Source organism: Oryctolagus cuniculus, chromosome 3 (genome assembly GCF_964237555.1).
Source record: "Oryctolagus cuniculus chromosome 3, mOryCun1.1, whole genome shotgun sequence".
Taxonomy (NCBI): Eukaryota; Metazoa; Chordata; class Mammalia; order Lagomorpha; family Leporidae; genus Oryctolagus; species Oryctolagus cuniculus.
The window spans coordinates 45,357,662-45,367,114 of NC_091434.1; the positions used below are offsets into that span (position 1 = coordinate 45,357,662).

A 9,453-nucleotide genomic window follows, 5' to 3' on the forward strand; every position below is an offset into this window, starting at 1 on the left:
AGACATTCACTTTTGCCATTAAGTTACCATAATAATTCTTACCACCTGCTATTATTATGCTTTGTAACCTTAGAGCCTTCTGCAACAGTGTAGACTTGTCACAATTTAATGACATTTCTAAAACTTTCTTATCTTTAGTATACACAGTAAAAATGATTAAGTGGCAACAAAGTGTAAGAAACAATAGCTTCCATTAATTATAGTACTATTCAAGAGAGGAAATAGGAAACTGGCAACAAATAGACTTAATAGCAAGAAATCAGAAGATATGGACTACAGTACTAAAAAGCTAGAATGAAGAATTAGATTCCATTGAGCACCGGTGACATAAAACACTCTGTTTAATTGATCGATTGTGGTACTAAGCCAGACAGGTAAGCCTTTCAGGCTTCTAGGCTTCTTTCCAATTCTACACCTGAGGAAGTCGAAAAGCCTTTATTTTAATAGCTCAGTAAATGATAGTTATCTGGTACCTTAGGCTCACAGGAGAGAGTTGCTATGGAGCTAAAAAAGGATTATAATGGCACCATCGAGGAGGTTGGGGCTTATACACTGATACCCAAGGAGCTGTATTTGAGTCTGCCCTACAGGAATGGGCTTGAGAGAAACCTTTAAATAAAGACCCAGATGAAATCAAATCTGACCAGATTCAACTAACACTGAAAAACTGTTATACGTTTTTAGTTATGGAGCATCTCTTTTGACCTCAAAGAATTATAAAATATAGTATGTAGTTATTGAATCATGACTATACACTATGCCTACAACAAATACTTGCTGAAACTCCTATTTAAATTGAAATTTCAATACGGGAAAACCAACTACTGAACATATCACATGCGTTTGTGTGCACACATTTTGTTTTTTCAAGTCACTGCTACACTTAAAGCATTCTAATTATAAATACATACACACACACATTTAAAGCCTATTTACTGTTAGGAAGTTATGGCTTTAAAAATTAAGACACTCCCATGACCAACAAACACATTTTATTCATTTAGTCCTGCAATTAAAGTAGAAACATAATTCTTTATGAATATACAATGATATCCACAATTAACAGATACACGAATTGCTAGACAATCACTGATAGCTAAATTTGACTGTCATAGCAAACATGAACAAACGAATGTTTTCCCTATCTCATGACTTAAGGCAGCCCAGCTAGGAATTCATGGTGATATAAAGAAGTGAAGATATAATTGCTAGGACAGACACATTTGATAGGGTGGGAGGGTTTTTAAGAAAACAGATGGAAGCCGGCGCCGCGGCTCACCAGGCTAATCCTCCGCCTAGCGGCACCGGCACACCGGGTTCTAGTCCCGGTCGGGGCGCCGGATTCTGTCCCGGTTGCCCCTCTTCCAGGCCAGCTCTCTGCTGTGGCCCGGGAAGGCAGTGGAGGATGGCCCAGGTGCTTGGGCCCTGCACCCCATGGGATACCAGGAAAAGCACCTGGCTCCTGGCTCCTGCCATCGGATCAGCACGGTGCGCCGGCCATTGGAGGGTGAACCAACGGCAAAAGGAAGACCTTTCTCTCTGTCTCTCTCTCTCACTGTCCACTCTGCCTGTCAAAAAATAATAATAATAAAAAAAAGAAAACAGATGGAACTTCTTTTTTTTTTTTTTTGCTGATTGTCTTTTTTTTATTTAGCATATAGAATCAAACGTTTATTTAAATAAGAGTGCATTTTCAGTAGCAGAAACAAGTAACACATCATTGCTTCTTCCTTTCTTCTGATAGTCTTCAGACATTCTTCTATTAGAAAAATGGCAAATTGGAGTTGAAGGACAAGTTCCCCTCAGTTATTTCCTTAGGATTCTTTTTTTTTTGCTTTCAAACTTTTATTTACTGAATATAAATTTCCAAAGTACAGCTTATGGATTACAATGGCTTCCCCCACATAACGTCCCTCCCACCCGCAACCCTCCCCTTTCCCACTCCCTCTCCCTTCCATTCACATCAAGATTCATTTTCGATTCTCTTTATATACAGAAGATCAGTTTAGCATATATTAAGTACAGATTTCAACAGTTTGCTCCCACACAGAAACATAAAGTGAAAAATACTGTTTGAATACTAGCTATAGCATTAAATCTCAATGTACAGCACACTAAGGACAAAGATCCTACATGAGGAGTAAGTGCACAGTGACTCCTGTTGTTGACTTAACAAATTGACACTCTTGTTTATGGCCTCAGTAATCACCCTAGGCTCTTGTCATGAGCTGCCAAGGCTATGGAAGCCCCCTGAGTTCACTGACTCTGATAATTTTTAGACAAGGCCATGGTCAAAGTGGAAGTTCTCTCCTCCCTTCAGAGAAAGGTACCTCCTTCTTTGATGACCCACTCTTTCCACTGGGATCTCACTCACAGAGATCTTCCATTTAGGTGTTTTTTTTTTTTTTTTTTTTTTTTTTTTTTTTTTTTCCCCAGAGTGTCTTGGCTTTCCATGCCTGAAATAGTCTCATGGGCTTTTCAGCCAGATCCGCATGCCTTAAGGGCTGATTCTGAGGCCAGAGTGTTGTTTAGGACATCTGCCATTCTATGGGTCTGCTGTGTATCTCACTTCCCATGTTGGATCATTCTCTCCCTTTTTGATTCTATCAGCTAGTATTTGCAGACACTATTCTTGTTTATGTGATCCCTTTGGTTCTTAGTCCTATCATTATGATCAATTGTGAACAGAAATTGATCACTGGGACTAGTGAGATGGCGTTGGTACATGCCACCTTGATGGGATTGAATTGGAATCCCCTGGTATGTTTCTAACTCTACCGTTTGAGGTAAGTCAGCTTGAGCATGTCCCGAATTGCACATCTCTTCCCTCTCTTATTCCCACTCTTACATTTAACAGTGATCACTTTTCAGTTAAGTTTCAGCACTTAAGAAGAATTGTGTATTGATTACAGTATTCAACCAAAAGTATTAAGTAGAACAAACAAAAAAATACTAAGAGGGATAACATCAGATGGAACTTCTACAGCTGAGAGCCTAGGTGCAATCTGATGGAGAACATCTGTGTTCAGATATCACCACACTCCCTGGGTTCTCTTTAAATTAGAAAAGGCAAGAAAGGGGTGAGGACCAGTTGAAGCATTCTATTTAAATGTTGGAATGCCAGAGGGAAGGTGAGGGGAAGTGGAGAAGGACACTAGAATCCATATATTTTCCTTATTGGAGTTAGAGATCCATGCATAGCTAGCCCTAATCATCCAGCTAACTCAGAAAGTGCTCTGTCAGAAGGAGGTGGGAAGAAGAAATAGATGTTATTTCATTGTTATGTGGCACTTTTCAGTACCAAGTCTTTTACATAAAACCACATTATGTCAATTAATTTAATCACAACAGCAGCTTTCTGAGGAAATAAGGTCCAGGGATTTAAAACTTTGCATGAATTCTCATGGCCAGTGCTAGTGGGCTTTTGACCTATGTCAGGTGTGTCCAATGCCACAAGCTATAAATGCTCTTCTTATCTATTTCTGTTTCTTGAAGCCAAACAAATTACACAAATTGCCCTAGGGGTAATAAGTAAAACTGAAGAATATTGATATAAATTGGAACAACTAGAGGAGAGGTAAACAAATTGATGCTGGAGGGTAAGGCAGGAGTCCAATTGGCAGATCTTGGGGCGGCTCCTTGAAGTCAAGAATTAGTACAGGATGCTTCATGAAAGAGGACCCTGGTACACAGTGACAGATTTGCCTCCTGTCAGAGCTCAGGGCTGGATTTGAGAACAGGGTGGAGGGCTTAGAGTTCAAATCACAGTGATGTCAGTTTGGGGTGTAGGACTATATAAAGGAAGGAAAATGGGATTTGGTGTATGTAAGCTAAGGGAGGGTGATCAGATTGATAATAGTTTCTCAGATAAAGAGTGAAATTACTACTTAAGGTGCAGTGAAAGTTATGCATTGGTGAATTGCCTGTGGCCCACATTTTCAATCATCAGTTCTAAGGAGTGATTATAGTTCATAGATTAAAAGATCATATATTTGTGCAGATAGATAGATAGCTACCAGCAGTGCATCATTTTCCAGAATCTCCTGGTTGCCAAGATTTATGACCATAGCCTTTAACAAGCTACCACATGTGAGTGGTTATATTGCAGCTGTAATGCTGTTGAGACAATGTTTTTAGGCTAAATTCTTCCCATTGATTTATTTTCCTTGCTTCTTTTTTATTATTAAAATTTTCAATAAACTTGAAATGAGTTCTGAATTATATCCTTCTAAATCTGTGAGAGTTATTGAGAAATTTGGGATTTCTCAGGTGTAAAGAGATCATTAAGTTGCCTATTAACTTCATTAAGGCAAGGAAAATCAAATAGCAAATGATCATTTTTTAAAACCTTTGTTTCATGTGACACAGAGACTTTTTCTTCTACCTGAATTCATACCCTTTGTAATACTTCTTTTTATTTCTTTCTGAAAATAACTTTTTTGACAGAGTCCTGAGGGTCTCTGACATGAGGATAGAATACTTCCACTTAAATTCAAATTGTTTGAATGGGACCAGCATAGAAAGGTTACTTGGACATATTCTCAAGATCAATTAGTTTCTCCTTTTTTTTTTGGTAAACCCATCATATCCTTAAGGAAAAAAAGAGCAGAGGACTGACGTGTATTGGTGAGAATGAACTTTGCTCAGCCCAATAGACTCTGGTCCTTTATCTCCAATGGACTGCTATTGAAGCAGATGCAGATGGCGTAACATCAGACCAGACTGCACAGATGGTTTGCACATAGCAACTTGCAACCGTACCCTGAGTGTGAGCAAGTCCCTGTGTGTGACCATGTGGAAGGGTAGGGGGTTGACAAACAGTGCTTTTTAGAGCTGTCAGAATCTTTTTTCCCAAAAGACCCTGTGGAAACTTTATTTCAACTCAGGATCTTTGTCTCCTTGGTAGAAATCAATCAGGGTTGCCCAGAAATTTAATTGAAATGACAAACAGAGAGAAGTTAAGAACAGAGTGAAAAAATACAAAAAAAATGAAATGTTTATGTATTTTTTATTTTTTTAAAGAATTTTTAAAATTTATTTGAAAGTGTTACACAGAGAAAGAAGGAGAGGCAGAGAGAGGTCTTCCATCTGAATCTGAAGCTGCACTGACCTGAAGCCAGAAGCCAGGAACTTCTGGGTTTCCTACATGGGTGTAGGTGCCCAAGGACTTGGGCCATCCTCTACTGCTCTCCCAGGCCACAGCAGAGAGCTGGGTTGGAAGTGGAGCAGCCGGGACCCGAACTAGCACCTGTATGGGATGCTGGCACTGCAAATGGCAGCTTTACCCACTAAACTACAGCGCCACACCTTATGTAATTTATTTTAAAGACATGAAAGAGGATAACATTGCAATTCTGATTATAAAAAGAGAACTTAATTTTATTTGGAAAAAAGGACTGAAAATTTTTAGAGATTTTGTTAGAAAAATTGAGGCATAGTGGCCTGCCCAGAAGCTTTGCCTCTTTCTAACAGTTTCATTTGTTACTTTTTGTTCATTCAATATCATGGATGAGCCTGCTGAGTTAGGTAAAATGCGTGTTCCAAGACTTATTCTAAGCATTTCACATACAATATTTTATTTTATACATTCAGAAGCCTCAAGTCCCATTTTACAGATTCAAAAATGAAGCCCAGAGGGAAAGATAAGTTTCAATAAAGCAAACAAGGAACAGAACCTTTGAATTCAGCATAAGAGCGTGCAGTTTACCAACTAACCTGATAAAATCTCCACTGGCCTGAAGTAACTCTTCCCTCTACTGGACTTTGAATTTGTCCTATGTGCCTTAACACCTGTGTCATGCATTGCAGTAATCTATGTGCACGTTCTCTCTCTCTAATAGCAGGAATAACACCTCAATCATGCTTTTAACTCCTCTACTGTCAGTCATATGTCATTCATTCAACACTTGTTGATGAATGAATAATGGAGTATTTCATTTTGTGAGAGAGCTTTTGAAAAAAGAAAATGTGAAAAGAAAATCATATCTGAAGTAAAAGAAAACTCTTCAAAAGGTCGAATAATAAAATAACTCTGGCTCAGTTTATTGTTCATGTATGACAGTTTCTTTGAAACGAGATCATCAAATCTGGCCAAAAATTTCAAAGTAGACAGTGTGAATATTCAATTTTGGACACACAGATAACATTATTCCTAACTACTTAGATACTAAATAATAGAAATTGCCTTTATTGTGTAGTGCTATATTTCACTGGCATGACTTACGTTGTGGAAGTGGTGGAATTGTGAAATATTCTTGAAGTGGGTGGAAATATGAAAGTGATGGAAATAATAGATAACATTACTTTGCAAAACCTAATTTATATATTTTTGCAAAGAAAGTAGACAACTGGTATTTGTCCATTTATGTATGGTATTTATATATGCATATTATAACATATACTGGCTTATACATATGCATATTTTAGAGAAATTGTAAAATACAGAAAACTTAAGAAAATTGAAAATTATCTACAAAGTATGCACATGTAAAATTGATGATATCCTAACAAGGTTTGGAGTTTAATTAATATTTCTGTCAATGCTAATTTATCGGTTTTGAAAATGGACCATATTTATGATGTTTAACTGTGGAAAGTAGGATGAAGAATACATAGGGATTCTCCATATATTTTTGTGGCCTCTTGTGAGTCTTAAATTATTTAAACTAAAAAGTTAAAAAAAAGTTAAGTCCACTACCCAGAGATAATACTTGTTGGAATTGTTTTAAGTCTTCCAGTATTAAAGAAAATATCAGAATCTCTTTTTCAGAACTATCTAGTTTTGAGTGAAGTTGCAGAGTTTGATCTTAGATGTGTCTGTCAATCTGTGTTTATATCTATATACCTACCTATTTGTCATCTAGTTATCTATCCCCCTTCTACCCATCTACCTACCTACAGTAGAATGGGTAAATTTAAAGGATGGTCTATAATAAAGAAAATAACATGTATTTAATAAGAGAGGTTTACGTGCATACTACAGAAAGATTCTCTATCAAATATGCTACAATTCATCCAATATTTTTCTTGTCTACATTTCAGTCCTCTCCATATCAAAGGGGCCTTGTATAAAGCAACACCATCCCATGGTGAACACAATTGGAGAAATGACTTGAGAGAAAGGAAAGTGAAGATTTATTGTTCTTCGTAATAAATTAGGTTCTTTGATGCTTTCCCAAGATGGTGTCATCTGATCTTTCTATTTTATAAGATCATGTGTTTGTAACAGTTTGGTATACTTTTCTCCTTTATTCCAGTTAACTGTTATTTTTTTTCTCTGCATTTGAAAAACAGAGACAGACAGGGGTAGCAGGGGACAGACAGAGATCTCCCCATTTGTTCACACCTCAAATGCCTGCACAACAGCCAGGAAGGACAAGGCCCAGCTGAACTCCGGAGCTCAGTGCCTCCTATGTGAATACAGGAACTGAACTACTTCAGCCGCCACCTGCTGCCTCCCAGGAAGCTGGAACTGGAAGTAGAGCTGGGACTCAAACTCAGTTACTCCAATATGTGAGGTAGGCCTATCAAACTGCTACACCCAATACTCACTCCCCATTAACATTTTATGCACAAATCTGTGAATTAAAACATGAGTTTCTTCACGACATAGCCATGTCTTATTTGTTTCTGTTTCTGTCCAGACCACAGGATATTGGACGCAGAAGGGATTATGATTTGCTTATATACAACTCCTTTCCTCTATTTTGTAGAAGACAAATAATTCAGTATAGTGGAAATAGAAAGGGATTATGTAGGAAATGAATTCTATAGCTGAATCTTAGAAAAGTAGCATTCTTTTCTGGAGACTCTCAGGAAGAATATTCCCAAGTGGGACCTGTGAACTTCTGGTAAACATTTCTCTCTTATCTGAACATAGATTGTTCCTAGGTTCTATAATTCCAAAGTGAAGCATTCTGGAGTCACTGCTCCATCTCCTGTAGGATACCTGTCCTGCAAAATGGGATAATGAGTAATATACATGCATCTTGAAAGTAACATTCACTAGCATTGGGTGAGACTGGACTCCGAGCAATTGGCTTGACAGGATGGGCAAAGAAACCCAGAATCTTAAAGTAGCACGAGATCAAATGCTGCTGGATTTCTGATCTGAGATGGAAAGCAAGGATGGCAAAGCTGGTAAGGTGGAGATCAGAGGCCCTTTTTCTATTTTTGTACCCAGTCTAAGTCTCCCTGACAGAATTTTTCAGAATACATAGTTATTTTTCTTGGGTATTGATTGCAAAAGTCAGCTTACAGAAAGATTCAAACTCACTGTACAATTATTGTAATGAAATGTCACATTTCACACACACACATACATGCTCAAACAGATATTCTTTGGAGCTTCTGTTTCTGTTATGATACTCTCAAAAGTTTCTCCCTGACGAGAATAAAATATGACCATAGAATGCAAAACAACATTGCATCTTCTTAACCAAACTTGATTTTTCTTTTGCTTTAAGTATATTTTAAGTAGGTTTAAGGATAGTTATGTATGTTGATAAATTAACATCTATTAATTTTTTGAAAGCTATACTTTATATCTCAGCAGTTATTAAGGATCAATCTATTAGGATAAAATGAAAAAAAAAAGTCTTTATCCTCCTCTAAGTAATTCACTGTTGAAGTTATAAAACAATAAAGAGCCACTAAATATTTGGTTGAAAAAGCTAGGACTTATTGTAAGTAAAATAGATGCTTAACATAGTTAGACATAACATAGTTAAAAGAGGCAGTAGCAATTCTTTGGGTTTAGATAGTTTCCTTTGAATTTTTTAAAGATTTATTTTATTTATTTGAAAGAGTTACAAAGAGAGGTAGAATCAGAGAGAGAGAGAGACAGAGAGAGAGACAGAGAGAGAGAGAGAGAGAGAGAGGAGAGAGAGGGATGGAGAGAGAGAGAGAGAGAGATTTTCCATCTGCTGGTTTACTCCCGAAATGACCGCAATGGTCGGAGCTGCACCCATCGAAAGCCAGGAACCAGGAGCTTCTTCCAGGTCACCCATGTAGGTACAGGGACCCAAGAACCTGGGCCATCTTCTACTGCTTCCCCAGGCCATATCAGAGAGCTGGATCGGAAGTGGAGTACCTAGGACTCAAACTGGTGCCCATATCGGATACTGGCACTTCAGGCCAGGGCTTTAACCAGCTGTGCCAGAGCACTGGTTCCTAAATAGGTTCTTAGAGATGTAGATGTGTTGGTTTACTTTGCATGACAACTAATCAACAAATGTTGGGAATGTGTACAAAATTAAGTAAAATATTTTATTCTCTATGTAACTTTTAGATTATACATATATTAATTTTTGTAATTTCCAAAACATAGTCACAGTGAATATATACATAAAACATACTCTAGGGGATATGTACACACACACACACACACATTTAAGGTAAAGATCAATTTCATCTTGTTACTGGAACCCATTCTTAATAAGATAAGGTAACCTA

At 37.5% G+C, this 9,453-nt stretch overlaps 1 long non-coding RNA gene across 1 annotated transcript in view; it reads left to right on the top strand.

Annotated features, from left to right (window-relative positions):
- LOC127491581 (uncharacterized) overlaps positions 1-8,857 on the top strand; it is a 92,122-nt gene extending 83,265 nt beyond the window's left edge. Inside the window, exon 4 of the long non-coding RNA XR_007920327.2 lies at positions 7,294-8,857. This is a non-coding gene — a long non-coding RNA (uncharacterized lncRNA). The remainder of the gene's footprint in view (positions 1-7,293) is intronic.
- The last annotated feature ends 596 nt before the right edge of the window (positions 8,858-9,453 follow it).